The sequence below is a fragment of the Hemibagrus wyckioides genome, linkage group LG06 (assembly GCF_019097595.1).
Source record: "Hemibagrus wyckioides isolate EC202008001 linkage group LG06, SWU_Hwy_1.0, whole genome shotgun sequence".
In the NCBI taxonomy this organism is placed as follows: domain Eukaryota; kingdom Metazoa; phylum Chordata; class Actinopteri; order Siluriformes; family Bagridae; genus Hemibagrus; species Hemibagrus wyckioides.
In genome coordinates, this window is record NC_080715.1 from 7,489,573 (window position 1) to 7,513,621 (window position 24,049).

General features: G+C 40.3%; 1 protein-coding gene across 4 annotated transcripts in view; it reads right to left on the bottom strand.

Annotated features, from left to right (window-relative positions):
• The window catches only part of znf385b (zinc finger protein 385B), a 225,347-nt gene that overhangs the window by 194,994 nt on the left and 6,304 nt on the right, over positions 1–24,049 (bottom strand). The window contains exon 1 of one of the 4 annotated variants that reach the window (XM_058393035.1): positions 9,737–9,874. The exons of the other annotated variants lie outside the window; for them this stretch is intronic. The gene's annotated coding sequence lies outside the window, so the exon portion shown is untranslated. Of the gene's footprint in view, positions 1–9,736; positions 9,875–24,049 lie in introns of those variants that run through there. 4 annotated transcript variants of the gene reach the window in all.

A 24,049-nucleotide genomic window follows, 5' to 3' on the forward strand; every position in this document is an offset into this window, starting at 1 on the left:
ATAAGTTGAAGAAAAGAAGAAGAAAATAACAAAAAATGAAGATGAAGAAAAGAAGAAGAAGAAGCCGGCCTCTGTAGGTAAAGGTGGGAACGATTTACCCCTCATGACCCTCGGCGGGGGCAAACACAGGCTCAGACAAGGCAGAGCGGCTTTTAATTACTAACAGCAGCAGTGCAGCTGCAGGAGGATGCAGGAATATAAATAACACCAATTATTAAATAAGCATCAAGATACACCAGAGACCACAGGCGGAGAAAAGGAGGACGGATGAAGAGACAGGAGGACAATTCCACCCTTCTCCCCCCCCCTCTCCAACACACACACACACCCGGTCTTTCATACACACCTGGTCCCCTTTAACAGAAAATAAAAAAGGGGAAGCGAGTCTCTTACTCTGAGCTCTGTTTCTTCAAAATACAGTGTGTTTTCATGCCACCATCATACCAGGTGAGAGAGGGAAAGATAAAGAGGAAGGAAAGAGGCATCTTTTAGCATTTTATCACCTTTCCCCCCCTCACACCACAACGCTGCTGAATTCTGTGCTCTGATTGGTCAGCTGCTGTTGATTCCTTTTCTAAAAGCAGCAGCTCTTACAGCACTGCCATATCCCTGCTTTCCAGGTGCTCTGCTGTCCTCGTTACTATAGTAACGACCTGTTCACACAACACACAGAATCTGAACATGAACAAGTTTTACTTAACAAAGGAAATCGTTAATAATCACTGAGACGCTGATGGTTTCTGTAAAGACACTTTATTTTGAACCTTTATTGAAGGAGTCTCCAGTGTAGATGCTTCCTCCAACAGGGGAATTTGATGCATTCGCGATAACATACAGAGAGAGAGAGAAAGAGAGAGAGAGAATATTGAGAAACACAGAGTGAGAAAGTGAGGGAGAGGGAAAGGTATTGAGAGAGAGAGAGAGAGAGAGAGAGAGAGAGAGAGAGAGAGAATATTGAGAAACACAGAGTGAGAAAGTGAGGGAGAGGGAAAGGTATTGAGAGAATATTGAGAAACAGAGTGAGAAAGTGAGGGAGAGGGAAAGGTATTGAGAGAGAGAGAGAGAGAGAGAGAGAGAGAATATTGAGAAACAGAGTGAGAAAGTGAGGGAGAGGGAAAGGTATTGAGAGAATATTGAGAAACAGAGTGAGAAAGTGAGGGAGAGGGAAAGGTATTGAGAGAGAGAGAGAGAGAGAGAGAGAGCGAGAGAAAGAGAGAGAGCGAGAGAATATTGAGAAACAGAGTGAGAAAGTGAGGGAGAGGGAAAGGTATTGAGAGAGAGAGAGAGAGAGCGAGAGAAAGAGAGAGAGCGAGAGAATATTGAGAAACAGAGTGAGAAAGTGAGGGAGAGGGAAAGGTATTGAGAGAGAGAGAGAGAGAGAGACAGAGAGAGGGAGATAATTGAGAAACAGGGTGAGAAAGTGAGGGAGAGGGAAAGGTATTTTGAGAGAGAGAGAGGTGTCCCAGCTCAGCTCCAGTCAGCCATGCTTGTTTCAAACACGTAGCCTGTGTTGCTAAACCTCACAGCTAAAACACTCTCTGCACCAGATGGTCCTTCCCTGTGTGCTAATGCCTTTCTCTGGAAGCTGTGTGCAGAATCAGGATATAGCGGCCAAGCACTTGACTCACGTAAGCTTTTTCTGCTCACTGACAACACACACAACATCTGGGCAGAAGGCAGCAAAATGGTGTGTAATAAAAAGTTGAGAGATTATAGCATTTCACTATCTCTCTTTCTCTCTCTCACACACACACACAAAGTGAGGTGAAGACCCCAAATTGATTAATAAGCCCTCTTATTAGGATGGAAGTCAAACAAGAAGCTGGCGTTAGTGTTTAACTTCCTAACCTTTAGCAAGTCTGTGATCAAATCAGTGGAACAGCAGCTAATAAATAAACCCAAGCAGCGTATCAGAAACAATAAAAAAATAAAAAATAAATAAGACAGCTATATAACTTGAGGGAGCTAATTGGCTAATAATAAGCATGTTATAACTATTTCTTTGCCTTTCAAAACAATGTTTTATAGATTATTTCTCAGCAAAAGTGATAAATAGCTCAATTTACATCATATTTACCACAGAAGAAACTAGCACGCTAATGCTAGGAAGGCTAGGTGACCACCTTACTGAGGAGTTACAAAGCTACAACGGACACTTTGCTCGGCTAACACACGAGCAGCATCTCTGCTTCGGGGGCCGACGTTATAATCGTCAAACCTTGAAGCTGTAAGCGTCGTGAGGCGTTGTATGCCTTTAATTTCTCTCTGGTATAATTTCTGAGATTGCTGTGTCCTTCCCGTCAGCGTTATTTTCCTCTCTGACCTTCTCTCATCAACAAGGTGTTTCCACCCACTGAATCTAAACTTCAGACACTAGTGTGTTGTGTGTGAAAATCTCAGGAAATCAGCAGTTTCAGAGATCCTCAAAACGTCCTCTCTGGTACCAGCGTCTATGCTATGGTTACATACACAGAGCTGATGCTAACTGAACAGTAACTGAAGCTCTTCACATGAATCTGTGTTTTATTCACAGTAGTGCTGCCATATGACTGAATGATTAGATAACTGTATAAACAAGCAGGTGTTCCTACGTGTGTTTGTATGTGTCTCTCATCAGTGCAGGCTTAGCATTAGCATTAGCACTGACAGGACACCAAGTCACCAGGTTCTTCCAGAGTTGCAGTATTTTAGCTGAATTGTACTCACAGTTTTTAAGTTCTAGGGGAAGGGCTAGCTCAGTGGGTAAGGTGTTGGACTACTGACCAGAAGGTTGTGAGTTTAACTCCATAAACCACCTTAGCAAGGCAAACCATTTATTTTATTATTTTTTAATGAATTAATGCATTTAGTTTATTTTCATTTTGTTTTCTTCTTCTTATTATTATTATTAATTATATCTAAAGTATAAATGAATTTTATATATAAAATAAAAATGAATAAAATGTTATTTATTATATTACTTTATAACAGATGATAACTATCAAGCTGCCACTGCTGGACCCCTTTTTTTTTTTTTTTATTAATGAATGCACTTATATCCTATTTTCATTTTCTTTTTGTGGCCTATTTTAAACTTAACAGTGCTGTACTTTTAATAGACACTTCTTTTATTTTAGCAATAATAATGAAACTCAAATTAAATTAAATTAAAAAATAAAATAATAATAATGCTAATAATAAGAATAAGGTTTTATCCATCAGCCAAATGTCAAGCAGGATGGATATGTGAGGGTTATTGCTAAGTGTCAGAGAGCAGACTTAGTCTCGTTACAGCAAGAGGGGGGGAAAAAAAAGAACTGTTCTAGATCCATTATTATTATTATTATTATTATTATTATTATTATATAAACAATAAAAGCATGCATAAGACCATAATGTGATCTCAAACCCTCAGGTTTATTGTTTGTGTTATTTATTAAGACAGAGATTTGTTAGAGTGAGGATTAAAAGCCTGTGAGCTAGTGATGCTCTGTGCGTGTGTGTGTGTCAGTAAAAAAGTTTAAAAAAAAAAAAAAAAAGGTAATAAGATGGAGACAGTGGTGTGGATTCCTCGCTCAGGAATGCTGAGTGTTTGGGAAAATCAGTCAAGATTACATCTGCTTAGAGGAAAAACTGCAATGTCCTCACCATGCAGGTGTGATACCTCCAACTCAGCATATTCTCACACACACACACACACACACACACACACACACACACACACACAGCAGTGGCCAAGGAGGTTCAACCTTTGATGTTTTTGACCTTCATTAAAATAACTTTTAATCGCTTTTAAATGAGTTTTCCTGTGTGTGATTTTTTTAAATTAATTGATGAACTCATGTACTGTTTTCTTCTTTTCTTTTTGTTTATTTTCATTTTGTTGCCAATTTTTTTTAATAAACTTTTAATAGCCACTTCACTTATGTTAACAGTAACAGTGAAAATTAAATGATTATTATTATTATTATACAATTTAAATAAATAAATGTAATTTATTATATTACTTTATAACAGTTGATTTATTTATTCTACTGTCTACCTTTTTAAAGCAAAAAAATGTTTTAACATGTCACTGATTTTTTAACTATTATTACTTTATTGCTTTCTAAATTAATTTAAATATGGTCATTTTTATGATAAGTTTTCTTTACACAATTTTTTTTTATTGCTGCTATAAAAATAAATACTACGATAAAGCAAGAGTCCATTATATTTTTACATCCAATATCTCATGTATACAGTGAAAGAGACTTCTCCTTGGTTACTGTGCACACTCAGCCAAACACACCATAAATCATAAGAAGCGTGGTCTTTTTTCTAACAAATATCCAAAGGAGTGTTCATTTTTTCCTGGTTTGTGGTGACTAATTCTGCAAACACTGGTCTGTCTGGGAAAACGTCCTGCACCATGGTTCGGTCTCGCTCAGAAAAAGTGCCTCCTCCTGTTAACAGTGCTGCCACAGCTAATAAAACACTTCATAGGTGGGCAGCAGAGACGGGAAAGAGTGACACACTCCAGATTTAACACCCACCCGAAGCAGAGAAGGTGGGAAACGTGTTCTCAGGTAGGAAAGCCACAAGCCTCCATTATTCTCAGTACAGCAGTCAGAGTTTCCAAACACAGCTGAATTTACAAGACAGTATAAACTTACATAAACTTCAGGGCACAGAGGGGGTAAAGGTATTAGTAAGGTATTCTGTAGTATTTTATTAATAGATCTGCTCATAATCAGGAGGTAATGCTTGCTTAGCGATAGATAGATAGATAGATAGATAGATAGATAGATAGATAGATAGATAGATAGATAGATAGATAGATAGATGTACAGACAGAGACAGACAAACAAATGGACAGGCAGACAGACAGAGAAAGACAGACACAGACAAATGGATAGACAGACAGACCGACTGAGATAGGCAGACAGACAAATTGATAGGCAAATAGATAGATAGATAGACAGACAGACAGACAGGCAGGCAGGCAGACAAATGGATAGGCAGATAGATAGACAGATAGAGAGAAAGACAGACAAATGGATAGACAGAGAGATGTATAGACAGACAGACAGACCAAAAGACAGATAAACAAACAGATAAACACAGAAAACTAAGAAAAAACAAAATTCTTGTTTTCCTCAGCACAGCATTTCCAAATTTATCTTTAAGTTGGAGAGCTGAACTGTTTGCTTTTACTCATTCCCATCTGTCAGCATGTGGCTACAGTCACCATTTCTCCCGAGACCAAATTATATGATTACACTGCCTCTCAGTTAGCCCTGAGGAAGATTCGCCTCCATAATAAACCTCAAACAAAGTCTTGACCGTCCAGCTGTCTCTCTGGCATGTGTTGTTTAGGAATCTAGCTTTCGCATCTATTCAAGCCGATCAAAACATGTTTTCCTAAACCTGGTATCTGAATGACGCTAGGGTGCTTAGAAATGTTCTAAATAAATATAAACTGTAATGAAAGTCTTAAGTGTCCTCACATGTATGCAGTTTATTTCCACCAGTCTTAATTCTAGTATTTGAGTATTACACTTGGTGACTACACAGTGTCCAGAACACCATGCATTTATTCTCCTTAATCTGTGTTCTGAATTGAGGTACATTTACAGATCAGACTACAGAAACTCAGTGCAGCAGATGAGTGCTTGGTCAGCTTATTCTTAGACAAGGAAGAAGCACAATGAAATTCTATCATGCGTTTACATTTCTGGGATTTGGCAGACACCATTATCCAGCGTGACTTATAATTCTCATTTTATGCAACTGAGGGTTAAGGGCCCTGCTCAAGGCCACAGCAGGGGCAGCTTGGTGGACCTGGGATTCAAACTTACAACCTTCCAATCAGTTGTCCAACACCTTAACCACTAAGCTACCACATTCCCTCATGATGCAACATCCCTCCCCTGGACCAGGAAGGGTTAAGGGCCTTGCACAACAGTGCTGCTGAAGTTCAGAGTGAACAGAAGTGATTTGTTTAAACTGGACCCATCTTTTTAATCTCCTACAAGGTTAACGAGACTAAATCTCAAAGCTCAGTCCTCTACCTCCAACACCAACGTCTCTGATATTTCACCCTGTTCTCATCCCGAACTTCAGGGATTATTTTGTTTATATCTCTGATCAGCTCTTGGTCTTTATCTTTATTATGTGAGTGAATGAAGATCCTCGTGATGATTCGTTTACTCTAAACTGCGCCGAGTTTCCGCGTCCTTGCTTGACTTCCCTCCAAACTGTAATCTGATATACAAGCTCCACTGGAAAGGACGGCAGTCGGCCTTGAGAACATAAAGATCGATGTACATGAGCTATTCAGGGAAATGTACGATGATATAATGTTCCCTAGAGAAGGATGTAGACCACATATATTCTATATATATTTATGTGGCTCAGCGTTTTTCCCCAGCACATGCTGACACTGGCACACTGGGAACTTGTAAGTAGGACATTATTAAATAGCAGTAAAGAGGGAAAAAAATGTGGAAGGAGGAGAGGAGATAGAATGATGAGGAGGAAGAGTAAATATTTGCAATTAGCACACTTTTTCGAGCTGTTTGCTCTGCAGGGGAACAGGAGGCACTGTAGGACACCAGGTCAGGGTCAAGCATCTTCGTTTCAGAAGCCTCGGGTAGGCACCGAACGTGACCCTGATACTGAAGATGTCCCCGAAGCTCGTCTCATCTCCTAGCAGGTTTAGGAAAAAGAGAGCGAGAGAGAGAGAGAGCGAGCGCAAGCGAGAGCGAGAGAGAGTAGTCGCTTTTTCATTTCGTTTCGTTTAATTGGAGAAAAATGCTTCGGGACATCTCCATCATCCTAATGGAAGACTGCTCATTCTAGTAAATACACTTTATTTATCCCCAAAGGGGAAATACTCCACGGGAACTGCATTTATTCGCCCTGTTCAGAATGGGATTAACTTTACATGCATTTGCATGTGATTTTATTTTCAACTCCTGTTAATCAGACCAAATCATCTACTGCTGGTTGAACGACTCTACGGTGGTCTGATACTTTCAGGGTGTTTTCACATGCGTCTGAATATCCAAGGAACAATTCTGGGCTCGTTTGGGGCGGAGCTTATAACCACAGGTTTGTTTTCACTGAAAAATTCCTTCCTTTTTATCATTTTTCTGGAGGTAACAGCACTCAGATGCTTTTGTCAGATGCACAGCAATGCCATCAAGCAATGTGACTGGACTTTGAGCTCAAAAACAGTTTTCTCTAACAAAAAAAAACTATGAAAACATCAGTCCTGAGGTAGCAGATGTGTCTGCGATTTGTCTGGAGGATTTAAAAAATGTATGCATTAGTACACTACTTGCTGAGGGTATGTATCTATCAAACACACCAGACAGCAAAAAGATGAATGCTTTGGAGAAGTCTTCCAACACCTTACCTGATTTGGATTACAGACACACCTTTATCTCCATATTGCTAACAGTAGGAGTCCATTAACATGAGAAATCAATCAGAAAAGCACCATCATGCAGCTGGATTTAATGCTCTGTCATTTAAATCTACAGGTATAAAGCTGCTTTATATTCACCCCTACTGAAATATTATGCAAGGTTTATGTAGAAATAAATAACCGAGCACTTGTATCACTCTATGTTTATTATTCATGTAAAGCTGGATGATGGCAAATAAAAATCAATCGTTTAGGTTCGTGGGAAATCGACCTGTCAGAAAGCCGTCCCTCTCTGGTTCTCTCATTGCCATTCGGATACGAGAGATTTACAGAACTGTCTGTTTCTTTGATTAGCTACCAGAAACATTAGCTAGATGAATGTTTCACACTCAGATGCACTTTACTTATTACTGTAAACTAATAAGAGTCTCTGTAAATATTACACCCAGCTAGCAAACTAGCATTCCAACATGTATTTTGGCTAATTTCTGCTCTTCCTACAAGATCCAATAGTGCCACTGGGATCCAAGTGTGGATGATAAAATGAGATAAAACCGTAAGTCGCTCTTGATAAGGGTGTCCGCCAAAAATAGCCAATTAACGCTAAGGTAAATGGAATAAAAATGAGCTAAAGGAATAAAATTAGACACAATGAAGTAGAAACAGAAAATCTACAGCAATTATGGTGGAATAGAAAAATAAATGTTAAAAATAGAGTGTCTGAATTCAGTTACTGGATCCAAGTATGTGAATATACAGATGATGCGTATGAATACGAAAAGAGAATCTTACATATACATTGTAAAAAGTGACTAGTGAGCTACAGAGTTAATGCTAAATTCCTGGAACTGTGCATCTCTGATTAATTTCACACCAAATACAGCAAGCTCCTTCCCTAGATATACCCTGGACTCATCAGGGGACGGCGTCCGGCTTGTTTTAACATGATCTTACAGTCTGAACCAACTTGCACTTAAGGGAAATTATTTATAATTCAATGTCACCCAGATGAGGATGGGTTCTCTGGTTCCACTCAAGCTTCATCATATCGTCTCAGGGAGTTTGTCCTCGTCACATCACCTCTGGCTTGCTCATTTGGGTTACATTTAAAATGTATAACTTATGTCCTAAAATTCTTTTATATATAGATACAGTATAAACACGCTATACAAAAATAGAACTGATCAAAGCTGATCAGTTTATATCACCATTTTTTACGTCACTTCTGCTGCAGGAAAAATGCAATTTTTTACCAATTTACTGCTCCAATTAATGTCCATTTAGATCAATGCTTGTGTATACACAAAGATGTAGTTCATTTTCATCAAAAAGTCCAGACGGTTCCCAGTTTCAGACTCCATCTTTCATAACTAATTTACAGGTTCAGCTTTTTAACCATTGTGCAAGCAGTATACACCAAAGTAGTACTAATGTCTAGTCAGGAAAGCATTCGCCATAACAAGGGGGTTAAAATTTGAATGCTGCAACTGGGAGTCCAAAATTTTTCGTAGTCAAAGTGACTTAAGAATCCTGGCCATCATGTCTGTGGAAAAGGGCAGAAAGGGGCACTTTTCTCTAGGTGTTCAGCTGCCATGTGACACAGCGATGGTGACTGGCTTCAACTGTATCTGAGTATCTGAGAAAATGCACAGCCTTCACCCTTTCCAGCTTCCACCTTTCCATGTTATAACTTCCAACCCTGAAAGGTGTGGTAGCTTAGTGGTTAAGGTGTAGGACCACTGATCAGAAGGTTATGAGTTTGAATCCCAGGTCCACTAAGCTGCCACTGTTTGGCCCCTGAACAAGTCCCTTAACCCTCAGTTGTATAAAATGAGAAAAAATGTAAACTGCTCTGGATAAGGGTGACTGATTTTTTTTCTGCATTTTCATCCCAGCCCTTGCCTATCCTAGTTGTGGAGAAATTAACAAACTGGGAGAAAATCACTTTACAAATCTACCACCAAAACTGGTGAAATCAGCTTGGAAATAATGGGGCAAGTCCAAGGTGAATAATTTCATTTATGTTAAAGAAACAAGACTTTTATTGTGTTTAGTCTTGAAATATTAGCTCACAACCATATCTATATTTTCAAACCAATAGGTCTTAAAGTGACCGGCTAAAAGATGAAACACTCTCGCACTTCCTCAGACCTTCACAGCTATCAAAGACTAAGGTCTACTTTAAGACACACAAAGAAATCCTCCAAGAAAAGCTCTTAACAGCACAGTTGGTATACACTACAGTTGATTTCTGTCACTTTACACAGAACATGAGACATACTTTAGACACATTTCAACAGTTGCCACACAAAACTGTTCTATACAATGACAATAAAAGCTTACCTTATACAGCAATGAAAAATTGGCACTACACCGATATTCAGACCAAGCTTATACAGATGGACTGAAGCTCAGCCAATTTGTGAATGACTGACGCTGTCACCACACAACAAACAGTATTATAACACAATCTGATAACAGTGTGTTCATATGTGTGTGTGTGTAGAGTGCTGATTCTTAACGGCAGCAGGGGGTGGAAATGGGCCAGGCCTCAATATCAATAACACGCAGCAGAGGAAACAGAACGTTCCTCAGCATGGGCTGGAGATAACGTAATCAGAGAGAGAAATGTGTGTGAGTGAGAGAGAGAGAGAGAGAGAGAGAGAGTGTGTGTGTGTGTGTGTGTGTGAGTGAGTGAGTGAGTGAGTGAGTGAGTGAGTGAGAGAGAGCGAGCGAGAGAGAGAGAGCGAGAGAGAGAGCGAGCGAGCGAGCGAAGGAGAGAGAAACATAGCATTAAGGATACAGTGACCTTGTTGAGGGACACCTTAATTAACCCGATCTGCTTGCATGGTGAACAAGCGTACAGGGGAAAAAGATGAATTATTAAAGAGGTTCCGAAGATAAAGCCTCTTGAAGAAGGACACTTATCAATCACATTACGCTGATACAATGTGAAGAGCAGGGAGGTGATTCACACACCTTATCAGCCAAATTAAACCATCGCAATGTCAAGACAAGGAAGGTAAAATGACTCCGATGGGTCAAAATATGATAAACAATAAGAACATAAAACATTCAGAAAAACATAGTGCTGCAGAAGAATGCATGAAAAAAGTAAAGAATAAAATACTTCAGGGGTATGCTGTAGTAAGAAATATTAAGTAATAATCATTTCTGTAAAGCTGCTTTAAGATAAAGTCCATTGTTAAAAGCGCTACAGAAATAAATCTGATTTGATTTGTATTGAAATAAAGTGATGGGGTGGGGTGATGCAGCCAGAGGTAACCTGGAGTCACTGTTACCATCATAAAGTTTCCAATTACAGCACATCCTGAAGTGTTGTATTCTTAAATTTATGGCATTTGGCTCTTATCCAGAGCAACTTACATTTATCTCTCTCTCTTTTATACAACTGAGCAATTAAGTGTTAAGGTCCTTGCTCAAGAGCCCAAACTCACAACCTTCTGATCATTAATCCAACACCTTAACCCCTGAGCTACCACGTCCCTTTGTATTCGTCTTCTACAGTGTGAAATCATTAATTAAACATTAGAACTGGAGACTCCTTCCATAGAGGTTAAATAAATCTTACAGAAATAATCATAATAATAATAATAATAATAATAATAATAATAATAATAATAATAATAATAATGACATTTTCTTAGCTGCTTGTTATTAGGCTTTGATTACACAGAATATCTGCCATCAAGGTTCCTGTGGACTATTTATACCAAGCTGTGGTGGCTCAACAGTTAAGCCACTGGGTTAGGTTGGGGGTTCAAGCCCCAGCATTTCCAAACTGCCCTTGTTGGTTCTTTGTGCAAGATCCTTAACCCTCACATGTTCTCTTTACAGGGTGGTGGTAGCTCAGTGGTTAAGGTTAAGATCAGGGTCCAAGCCCCAGCACTGCCAAGCTGCCAGTTTTGGGCCCATGAGCAAGGTCCTCAACCTCTCCTACTCCAGGGGTGCGGCATCATGGCTGACCCTGCGCTCTGACCCTAACCCTTGAAGGATGGGATCTGTGAAGAAAGACTTTCACTGTGCAGTAATGTGTATGTAACAAAGGGTACTCAAGTCTATACCATACAAATTCCCATACAAATACTGTTAGATATTGTGACTATAATGAGTTTAATAAACAAATATCATCCCCAAAATATAAATATATAGAACCCTTATCCCTATAATTATCCAAAAGCTCCAAATCCATCCCTCACTAATCATCTCAGAGAAGGACATTTCCACACACAGTCCTGCTCATAACCTACATGGTGATCAGGGCTATAATTTGTCCCTCTGTGTGTGCAGATTATCTTTAATCGAAATGATCTGCATCCTCAGTGAAGGGATTAGCTTTAAGCACTGTGTTTTGAGCATGGACCGGATACGAGCGCGCTGATGAGTGTCCTCTGGTCAGTCACCTACTTTTGTCCTTGATGAGGTCAGGAACATAGGATTCCCGTAAACTGTGTTTGTGCAGCTGAATCGAGAGCTTGGGATATTGCCTTTGAAGAGATTTGTGAGTTTGTGAGGCTGTGGGTGCTCCAGTTTGCTTGCATCTCTTGAAGACATGCCAGTAGCTGGACTCTAAATTCCCGCCAGAGGTGAATGTGTGTGTGTGTGTGTGTGTGTGTGTGTGTGTGTGTGTGTGTGTGTGTGTGTTCCGGCCGAGTGTATATTCCCGCAGGATAGGCCTGGGATCCATGACAACTGTGACTAGGATAAAGTGATTTGACACAGATTATGTTTAATGATATAAACCTGTGTTTAAGGGTATTTTTAAAGCAGCAGAGCCGCTGAGCTAGAAAATCTTCGCTACACTGAGCTATAAAATCTAAATGAAGAGTGATGCACCGGGTCGATGCTGCATTAAATCGCTGACCAGTGAACTGGAAAGAAAAAAAAAAAATGCAGGTCAAACTGAAGACCGTACAATCAGGAGTAGCAAAGAATAAAGACGATCAAAGGATAAAAGAATAAAATGAGAGCATGACACAGATTTCACGGAAAAATACCACCACCAGGTCTTGCGTGATCCGAGGGAGGATAACCAGCCCCTCTCCGATTACACATATTCCCGTTTATCCAGATACGTTTCATGAAAAATTAAGAAGCCGCTCGCTGGCACTAATGGAGGCCGCCGGCTTCGTAACGCAACCACAGGCGCCGGCGCTTACCTGAGAAGACAGAGCAGAGAGACAAGCGAGGAAAAGTGGCACATAAGGTCAAGCTAATGCTCTTGATCACATTAAAACAACCTCAGTGTTGGAAATGCATCGACTCCACTTTCTATATAAAGCTCCAAGCAAAGCGCAGGAGGCTTCTCTTTCCATTCCCGTCTGACGTCAGTGGTTTTTCTGGGCCACTATCGGACCCGGTGGGGTGTGAGTTACCTCTCACACTCTCTGATGTCAGCGTTGAAAGGATTAGCGGTGTCCTAATGTTCCCCATCTGTTCCACGGCCCGGTCGTCCCTCTGCTCATCTTTTCGTGCAAGCTGCCAGCCGTGATTTGGATTTTTTTTCCTTTACCCCAAATCACATTTAACAAATGAGACTACAAACCCCACCGAACACTCACTCCCAGTAAACATCTTCTTCCTGTTTTTAATATCCCAGGTATAATGCCCCATCCCCTCCTGTGTGCAGACTGTTTATATAATACACGTGTGTAGGCTTAGGAATCAGGTGTTTTTCTCTATCCTTTAATATCAGCTGTAATGATATTCTCCGGTGTGGCATTTACAGTCTGATGTAGTTTAGACCACAAAAAGAAAGTACACAATTCAATTTTATCCCTGAATAAGTCGATCAGACATGATATTTTTTTATAGTTTTACTTTCACACTGAAGCTACAAACTTCTTACATAAAATTTCACACAGACTTTCCACAATGGAATAATGAACAAAAGAGAAAGCGCTAATATAATAAGACAATTCCATATGTGTATTTGTGAGTAATTAACACAACACATAGCACTGATGACTATATCTTTCTTTGTGTATTAATTGCACTAATCTGTACAGAAAAGCTCATTCTTGGAGCTACTAGCCTGCAAGCTTTACTAGCTACAACTCTGGTACTAACCAGTTAGCTAAACCTCTGTGCTACTAGCCAGCTAGCTACACCCCGATGTATTAGACACAAAGCTAGACCCTGAGCTACTAACCAGCTAGCTCCAATGCTGTGGTACTAGCCAGCAAGCAATAACTTTGAGCTAATAGCCAGAAAGCTACACTTTAAGCTACTAACCAGCTAGCTACAATTCTGTGCTACTTGCCAGCTAGCTACAAACTGATGTATTACAGACCTAGCTACACCTTGCTGTACTAGCCAGATAGCTACAACTCTCAGCTACTAGTCAACTTTCTATAACTCAGAGCTGTGAACCAGCTAGCTACACTACTACTACTAGCTGCTACTAGACAGCTAGCTACACCCTGATGTATTAGACTGCTAGCTACATCCTAAGGCACTAGCCAGACTAGCCTGAAGTGTTAGATACCTTTCTATCAGATATTAGCCAGCTAGCTACACTCTGAGCTACTAGGCAGCTAGCTACACTTCCTTGAAAGAACATTATTTGTCAGGATGGATCTACAGCCTGTTTGTTTTAGCTATAGAACATATTTTTTTCATAAATGTTTCAAAAGCCACATCAGAAAGTTTGCTGGCAAGTGTGAGAAAGACGAGTATGATGATTTGGATGTTTATTATGGATGATGATAATCTGCTAGCTATAAACCATTCAAATTTGCTAGACACGTTACCCTTTTAGTTTCAGAACAAAAGTAAAGAAGCAACCTGTCTTGGCAAATTCTTACTACGCACCTTTAATTGAACAGTACATCAGTCGATGCGCGCACGTGCACACACACACACACAAGCTAAGCATCCAAAACTTTCTGCATGATTTACATTCATTACATAAATCTTTAATGCAATATGAAATATAAATAGCTTTACACACACAATTCACAACTTTCTCTCTCTCAGTTTATCTGTGTATTTCTCTGCATCTGTCTATCTAGTCTATCTATCTGTGGATATACATATAGATAGATCTATCTATCTGGCTCTCAGTCTGTGTCTCTGTCTCTCTTTCTCCCTTTCTCCCAATCTGCCTGTTTGTGTCTCTTATTCTCTGTCTGTCTGCCTCTCTTATTCTCTCTCTGTCTGTCTGTTCGTCTCTCCGTCTTCCAGTCTCTCATTTTCTGTCTGTCTGTCGCTGTGTCTTTCACAGTCTCTCTCTCTCTCTCTCTCTCTCTCTCTCTCTCTCTCTCTCTGTGTGTGTAAACCGTGACTGGCTGAGGAACAGAGAGAGGGTGAAATGAGTGTGTCAGGGTAAACAGAGTGAGATCTTTTAGAGCTCAGGTGTGAATGAATCACACACGCAGAAAGAGAAGTTCAGTGAGATGAACGTAAACCTCAGCCCTCTGTGAACCAATAAATCTCTCAGTTATCCCTCTATAATTCTGGTGAGAAATACTTAGCAAATACTCAGTTTATTAACTGTTTCACTCAGTATCACAGTGTAAGCTGCATGCTTTCAAAGTGGAGCACATTAAACGTCACAGAACGCCACAACGAATGAACTATTTATTCTTTTCATCAGCATTAGTGTGTAGAAAGTACTTCATATGCATTTCTGGTATAAACCCTAATCTTACAATAGAAATGGTCTGTATATCAAAGACAAACTATTTACACACAATTATATTTTTCCTTTTTTTCTTTTTTTTTTAGTTCAGGTGATTTTCCAAAAGCAAGATCTTGGTACCTGGGGCATCTTGGAGTATTTTTCATTTCCATTATAAAGTAAATGTTTATAGAGATCATGTGGGGCAGCCTGAATCCTGCCCCTTAGAATCTCTAGCCAGGCAAACAAATGATTGACCAATCATCTTAAACTTAATAAATAAAAATAAAATATATAAAAATAAATAAATTTTCTGAAATTGGTGGACACTTAAATGAAAAATAAATTTGTTTAGAGTTTAATATATGGATAAAAGGTTAAAAAAATGGAATGGTGTAAAAGCAAAAATTCAGTCATTCCTTATTAATTAAAATAACGTCAAAATGTATTATAAGAAAAATAAAACGCTTCAGGATTCGCAGTTACAGAAAAATCATCAACGTCGGGGTGATAACAGGAACTCCATTTTGCATCTGAATTCATTTCAGCAAGCAAAATAATTATTTTAAACCTAAAAGCATCGTTTCCTTTAACTTTTTATAAATGAGGACAAACATCTGTAGCACGGTCCATGTTACATGAGAACAGAAAGCTGACAAATTATTGAGGAAGAAAAAAATACCCAAACAATCGAGAAGCAGAAGAGTCCAGGTCAAAAATAGCACTGGCATTGTGAAAACAGCTGTCCAGAAAAACCAAACTGTGGTACAAACAGTGTGACAAACCCGAGAGAGACAAATCTGAGTGTAAACAGAATAAAGTAAATCAACTGGGAACCGCACAGACATAAAGGACTGACCACACATTACAACAGGAAGTGACACGTAACTGGCTGGATGTTAAAATCGATTCTTTTTTTTTGTACTGGACAGTTAAAATGAGCCATATTGTTTTGCCATAATGACCAAATAATATTATACTTGTTGTGTATACGTGTTTTTTTTTTTTTTTTAAATGTTATTGCACATCATAAAAGTGACAAACTAAGAATATCCAGCATAAAAATACAACATGAATCAGCTACTGTTTATTGCACATATTTGTTGTTTTATGAAAGAATAATGACGTTTGTGTACCAACGCTGACAGATTTGTGTTACAAATCATAACAGATTTATCTTTGGGCTGTCAGCTCAAAGCCACTTCTAAAACTTGTACTTCATTTATTCTGTCTGTCTGTCTCTCTTTCTCAGTGTCTGTGTGTCTCTCTCTGTCTGTCTGTCTGTTTGTGTCTCTCCATCAGTCTGTCTGTTTGTGTCTCTCTTTCTCAGTCTGTCTATCTGTCCCACTTCTAAAACTTATACTTCATTCACTCTGTCTGCGTCTCTCTTTCTCAGTCTGTCTGTGTGTGTCTCCCTTTCTCAGTCTGTCTGTCTGTCTGTCTCCCTTTGTCTGTCTGTGTCTCCCTTTCTCAGTTTGTCTGTCGGTGTCTCCCTTTCTCAGTTTGTCTGTCTGTCCCACTTCTAAAACATATACTTCATTCACTATTATGTTATGCTGATCATTAAACTCCAGACTTGAACAGTTAAAACCTGAATCAGTGTTATGTCATCATACAGAGCAAGTTGTAAATCAAACAACAAGCAGTACCAACTTTAATAAGCTGACATTTTGCAAAAAGAATAAGTGTCAGTCTGCGTTAATGCTAAACGGGTGTTCGAGATAAGGAACCGCGCTTTCACAAACACACAAACCACAGAAGCAGCGGCAGGCAAACTGGAAAAGGTGCTGATGATGTTATCGACTGTGACGCGACAGCTCCAAATGCCACCACGCTGGCTTCTTGCTGCTCGACAACAAGAGAGTTATAAAGTGTAATAAAGTTTCATATGGATGTGAAAAGCACGTATAATATAAACCACAGCTGACTATAGAAAATGATTCATCACTTACTTTTTCTGCACCAAATGAATGAACGCAAGATGCAACCTGTCCTAAAGCGCACAATCTTGGCTACACCTGTTTTCAGAGAGACTCTCAGTTTCTAAAGAGTCATAGAAGCACCAGATCAAGTATTCAGACCATGTAGTTATGCTAACAAATAAAAAACATCCTCATATTTAATTAATTTAAGGTTGCTTTATTTAAATATAGCAACCACCAGTCTGCTAGCCTAGAAGCAGGTTGTTTGCTGTATTTGTCATGTTTCCTGTGGTGTGTATCATGCTGTGTGCGTGTGTGTGTCACTGGGACCCGTCATCTGTCTCTGCTCTGTTCCCGCGGAGTTTGGCCTAAGATTAATGAAGCGGAGAAAAGTAAGCCGAGCACAAACGCAAGCCTCCTGTGCATTTTACAGCACGGTTTTCCTGAAACAGATCAAAGCTATTTGCGGACTAAATTACGCTGAGGCTGGGGATTCTCTCTGTACAGATAAAACCTTATCTCAGCTCGACAATCTATCAGTCTACGTACTGTACAGCTGTCAGGGGAAAAATGTTCCATAAAACCCGCTGTTCCTCAGTCCCAAGGCACTTAGCTGCTCTATTAACTGATTTCTTTTTAGTGTGGGGAAACTGGCTGGAGATCCATCAGCCTACGTGCTGTCTACATTTAGCCAACTGTTTTATCCATGAGTCACAATCCAATCCAATCCAATCCAACCACAGTGCAAAGGGTTAAAGGTCCTGCACCGGGATCCTATGGTGGCTCTATATTTCACAATTTAAACTCATAACCTTTTGGTTATTAGCAGAGAAAAAGAAATTGCAGTATTAACTGCAATGACATCAACCTTGAAAGTTGAAACCTTGAAACCGTCAAACTCCATCCCGAATGAAACTCATCTCTTACCTGTTCCTACAAAATACCACATGTTGTCAAATACTGTCATATATCGACTGTATCCTGGTAGGGGTCACGGTGACAACAGGCTGAGAAGGTCAGCCCAGATATCTGTATTCATGACGCCAGACTCCAGTGTGTCCTGGGCCTGCACTGTGGTCTCTAGCAAGTAGGATGTGCCTGACAGATCTCTAGTGGCAGCTGACCAAAGGGTATCCTTGTAAGGTGCCTGAACCACCTCAAATGGATCTTCTCGATTCATAGGAGCAGTGGTTCTACTCCAGGAATCTCCCAGATTGTCAAGCATTCCCACTCATCATGGAGTGTAAACCCAGCATCCCCGTGAAGGAACCTTATTTCCACTGCATGGACTTGTGACCTTATTGTTTTGGGCAATACCACAGCCTGTGGCAATAGGTAAGGATAGGGTAAAAAAAAAAAGAGCGCTTCATTTATAAGATTCTGAGATTCTATCAAGTCACAGGATCCCTCTTCACCTGAAGAAATCATCCCATACCTTTGCAAGACAGAATCATGGCCTTAGAGGTGCTGATTTTCCACTCCAAAGCACTCTCATATTGTCATGTATCCCTGTGGAGGGACTTGTACTCGCAACCTTTTGTACCACAGCTTGTGACCATATGTGAGGATGTTTTGTCTGCAACCTGACCAGACAACCTAGGATAAACTGTGGCTGTAACACTGCTGCCATTGACCCAATCAACTGACAAAATTCCTCATGAACAAGATATTAAAGTTCTTAAATTCCTCTACCAGGGTTGAGGTCTCTCTCCTAAACCAGCAAAGGTATAAAATTGCCTTGCCTTGGACCTGTAGATGCTGATTTTTGTCCACAAACTGGTCAGACAGTTTGAAACCACCACTACCCCCACTGCACCAATCCTCTGACCCCACTCCTGATGAATAAGTTTACCATGGATCTTAGGGTTACAGAACAACTTGGTTTTCTCTCAGAACATCAATAACAACACATATCTGAGTTTTGATGATCTAAAATAACACATCAGCAATTTTCTGCTCAGGTCTGGAACATGTCTCGAAACACTCATTTCCAAGAACACATCTGCTTGCACTGACTCCGGACTCTGAAATGACTTACTTCTTCATCCAGGTAGACAGGTGCAGTTCCCTTCAGCTGCCTCCTCTCTCAAGTTTTCTTTTAAGTGACTTTATAAATGACATGCAATTACAGGGGTACAGGGGTGAATAAATCAATAGCCCAGGTGCCTGGTACAAGCAGATTACCACATGTCCAGACTATTCTTTTAGGTCCAAGTAGAATCCTACCCCTTACTGGCTTAAGGCTTACTGGCTTGAATCTTTTAAGAATCCGGTCCATGCAAGTGAATGAAAACTGAAGAAACTGAAGAAAATAAAGCGAGACAAAGCCACCATATAACAAGGCAATTCACAGTTAAACAGAGACAAAAATAAAGACACTAGATACTATGCTTGCAAAACCCAAATCCTATTATATGTGATGCATATAATATCTAGTAGCTGAAACGTACCGACTTTTTAACAAAGATACATTAAGTGAATGACGCTATAATAGCATAGTTAGTGTTTCTTAGTCTGCATCACTGCACAAGGTGTCATGACGAGATCACATCTAGACCTCAGGATGGGTTGGTAAGAGGAGGAGGAAATCAAATATTTAGAAAGAACATGTTTGAACTGCAGATTGATGTTTTATGCAGATTGCTCTACATGGCCACCATGTTCTTTTCTCTTCCTCTCCCTCTAAAGAGGAGTCCCAGTACTGTCAGAAAAAGTGCTGGAGGAGTGATTCATTACCTAGCTCTCTCTCTCTCTCTCTCTCACAGCACTCTCCCTCATGCTAATTACCCGAACTAGTTGACCTTCCACATATCCTACTTTCCCAGCTCAGGTTATCGTGTGTTAAGCTCCAGAGACGTTCGAGACATGGAGGCAATTTATTTCTGCCCCGTTCCCCAGCATCCGCCTCGCACTCCTCAATCGGACAAAACATACGGGAGGTCTGCCAAGTGATGGAGGTGTGTGTCCCATAGCGTGTGTGTGTGTGTGTATCAAAGCTGAAACTAAAGGCGATGCTGCACATTGCTGCTCTGACATAGCAGTAAGGAAAAGAAAACAAATTCTCAACTTTAAAGTGACAGATGGGCTAAAAATGAAATGTACACACACATTATCCCTTGCTTCTTTAATTCCGCACTAGAGCTACAAGCCTAATAAATCAGGAACCCTTAAAGCTTCCAGTTTAGCAGCGCATCATTTGTAGGTTGTTAAATTTGCCTCAACGCTTTGATATACACAAAGCAAGAGCGTGACAAAAAAAAAGGGGCACAAGAACAAGTCGACAGAACAAGGTGAAGAAAGCTCAGGGAAGAAAGGGATAAAAATAACCCAGAAAAAGCCATATTAAGCACATTTTCACACATGGAGCTGTCAGTTTGTCATAAAATCGTCATGCATCAACAACTGTAACACACACACGCTTCATATTTAGATGTGAAAATAACCGCCATTGCAATATTTCCACACGGAGAGACGGATAATAAAATTATCTTTTCTAAAAATACAAGATCATATTAACATTACAGGTGCAATGCTCAAGCAGAACCTCTGCCTAAAGCCATAGATCACTTTCCCCCTCAGCCGAGAGGGCTATAAATCACCACAGACAGAATGAGACCAATAACCGCTCACCTGCACCACTCCAGCACAGCTTTTTATGGGAGGAGAGAAAACTGTACTGTATGTCAGAAAATGCCCTTTACTGAAATTCTGCAGCGAGACAGCATCTGCTCTGCAAAGACAAACAGGACACTTTGGATTATCACTCAATTTCCTCTACAGCAAACAGGCTTTCTGTTCTACTCACAATACATACATCCTGTCCATACTCAGAGACATGATCATATCTCCATTTGTCCCAGAGACACGCCCACCTCTCTATCTGTCCCCACTCAGAGACAGACCCACCTCTCTATCTGTCCCCACTCAGAGACATGCCCATCTCTCATTCTGTTCCTCTCAGAAATACAGCCATCTCTCTATCTGTCCACTTGCAGAGGCATGAACATATCTCCAGCTGTCCTACTCAAAGACACACCCATCTCTCTGTCCCAATCAGAGACATGCCCATCTGTCTATTTGTCCCACCCGGATATACAACAATCTCTCTGCCTGTCCACCTGCAGAGGCATGAACATATCTCCATCTGTCCTACTCAGAGACACACCAATTCTCTCTGTCCCAATCAGACACACAACCGTCTTTTCATCTATCCCACTCAGAGCCACACCCATCTCTCTATTTGTCCCACTCTGAGATACAACCATCTCCAGCTGTCCCACTCGGAGACACGCCCATGTCTCCAGCTGTCCCACTCGGAGACACATCCATCTCTCCATCTGTCCCAGAGACACACCCACCTCTATATCTGTCCCACTCACAGACACCTCCACCTGTCCCACTCACAGACACCTCCACCTGTCCCACTCACAGACACCTCCACCTCTCCCACTCACAGACACCTCCACCTCTCCCACTCACAGACACCTCCACCTCTCCCACTCACAGACACCTCCACCTCTCCCACTCACAGACACCTCCATCTGTCCCACTCAGAGACACCTCCATCTCTCCATCTGTCCCACTCAGAGACACCTCCATCTCTCCATCTGTCCCACTCAGAGACACCTCTATCTCTCCATCTGTCCCACTTAGAGACACCTCCATCTCTCCATCTGTCCCAGAGACATGCCCGTCTCTTCATCTGTCCCCACTCAGAGATACAACCATCTCTCCCACTTAGAGATACTCCCACCTCTCTCTATCCATCCCTTTAAAGACACGCCCATCACTCCATCTGTCCATTTTTTGTTCATCATTCATAAGGAAACTGTTGGATAATAAAACAAATTCCTAAATCAACTTATATCACAGTATTTTGCTACAAAATTGCAAGCTTTTCCTTTTCACGCTGCCCTGACTGGAATCCGGACTCGTTTCTGACATTTGACCCTGCAGGAATCTCACAAAGTCATGTCTTAGTCCACTTTGAGGTTGGGTGCTGAGTAGTGAATGTGCAGAGATTGAACTGAGCAATGAGTTAAAATCAATACATGACCTGCTGTTAGAGTCCAGCTGTGAAATTGACAAGGTCTTTAAGCAGCCATGTGTAAATGATGAGGGAGGGGACAGAGGGAGTCAGACATGTGTTCAACTCTCTTCCTCTATATATAAAAAAAAACAAAAGCATACATATAAAACAATCCTGATAAGACTGAGCATCACAGAGTAGTCAAGTCATTTGTGTAGATTATTATGGTGAATAAAAATCTGGAGAACATCTGAATAACACTGTGGATTCTGCATCAGCATGTGGGGTTCAAATGTGTAAGAATCTTATTATATATTATTAGAAGCTTATTTTTAGCTCAAGTGGTTAAGGCTCTGGGTTGTATATTGGAAGATCTGGGGTCAAGCCCAAGCACCGCCAAGCTGCCACTTTTGGGTCCTTGAGCAAGGCCCTCAACACCCTCACCCCCCCGTCCCCCCGCTCCAGGAATGCTGCATCATAGCTGACCCTGCACTCTTACAACAAATCTCCAAGGATGGGATATGTGAATTTCACTGTGCAGTAATGTACATGCGACAAATAAAGACTACTTAACTAACTTAACCGCAATTCCCGTTAAACAGAATCCTGGGTTTTCTTTCACGTTTCACACTGCTTATACTTTATCTGGGGTTAACAATTTTGTCATCTTTTACAGCTTTCTAATCTTCTTTCTCTATTTTTTCCACCTAATTTTCCCCCTCGCTACTGATTACACTGCTAAGATGTTCAGGGTTTTGCCGCCTGACACTACCAAGCTGTTGTTGCCATGTCTTGGTTTTTTTACGTTTTATGAGGCATTCAGGGGCGCGGTGTCATTTCTCATGTTGTTGCTAAGCCTCTTGCCGTAGCATTCTGACACCCCCTTGTTTCACGCTTTACATGTTCAGCACCACAATATGTGGTTAACACTGCGAGAAGTCAGGCTAATCCTGCTTCAGATGAGAATTTTTGAAGAAGAAAAAAGCAGCCACGCTAACCCCGCGTTCATTTACCTTGGGTTAAAAACAACAATAATATCCTGGGGCTAAAAGCACTAATGTATACCAGAAACTAGAGGTTTGCATGATTGTTTCAAAGCTATAATAATAATAATAATAATAATAATAATAATAATAATAATAATAATAACCCAGGCAGAACATCACTGCATTAAACCTAAAGTTTTTGTTTTTTACAAAAAGTGAGAAAATCAGTAAACTGACTAAATAATAAAACACTGTTGTGGCAAAAAATAATCAATAATGTTACTGGGGATGTGCTAGCTTTGTGGTTAACGTGTTTGACTAATGATCGGAGGGTTCGAATCCTAGGTCCATCAAGCTGCTACTGCTTAACCCTCAAATGCTCAGAGATAAAATCAGATAAAATGCAAATCACTCTGGATAAGGGCATCTGCTAAATGCTGTACACGTTAGCATACTGAAGAGGATTTATTTTTCTTTAAATCACATATCCTGTGTGTTTTATTCCTCTAATACCACAGCAATTCGTCAACAATCAAAAACTTCTGACCAATCAGAACCGTGAACTATTAATCCATGACTTTGAATACAGCAATTTCTCTATTACTGATTTATTGTAGCGATAACTCGGTCATGCTAACTAGCTGCCAAGTTAGTTTGACCTGCTAGTAACTGGGTACTAGTAATTAACACACTGACTGGATTTCTTGAACGTTTTATTTTTTTTGTAAATACAGACATTATAAATCACAAGCATTTTGTTAGCAATCGAGCAAGTTAGCAAAGAAATATGATTTTCCACACAGTTTATGAAATACTGCTTGTAAATCTCAGAAGAGCTTATCAGGTGTCAGCTACACACTCTCTCCTTTCCCTTGTAACAGTTTTAGGGCATGAAAAGAATCTGACAAGGTCGTATTAAATGGTATTGGAAGACAGGGCACGTCTGTGTGTTTGGCTAGCGCTAATTTGATATCGTTTTAGTTCCCCTCTGCAAAATATTCAACAGCAGTAGATGAGACCTCACTGAACCTTTTTTTGTTAAATCACCAAAAATCTCCTAAATGTTTGGAAGAAACC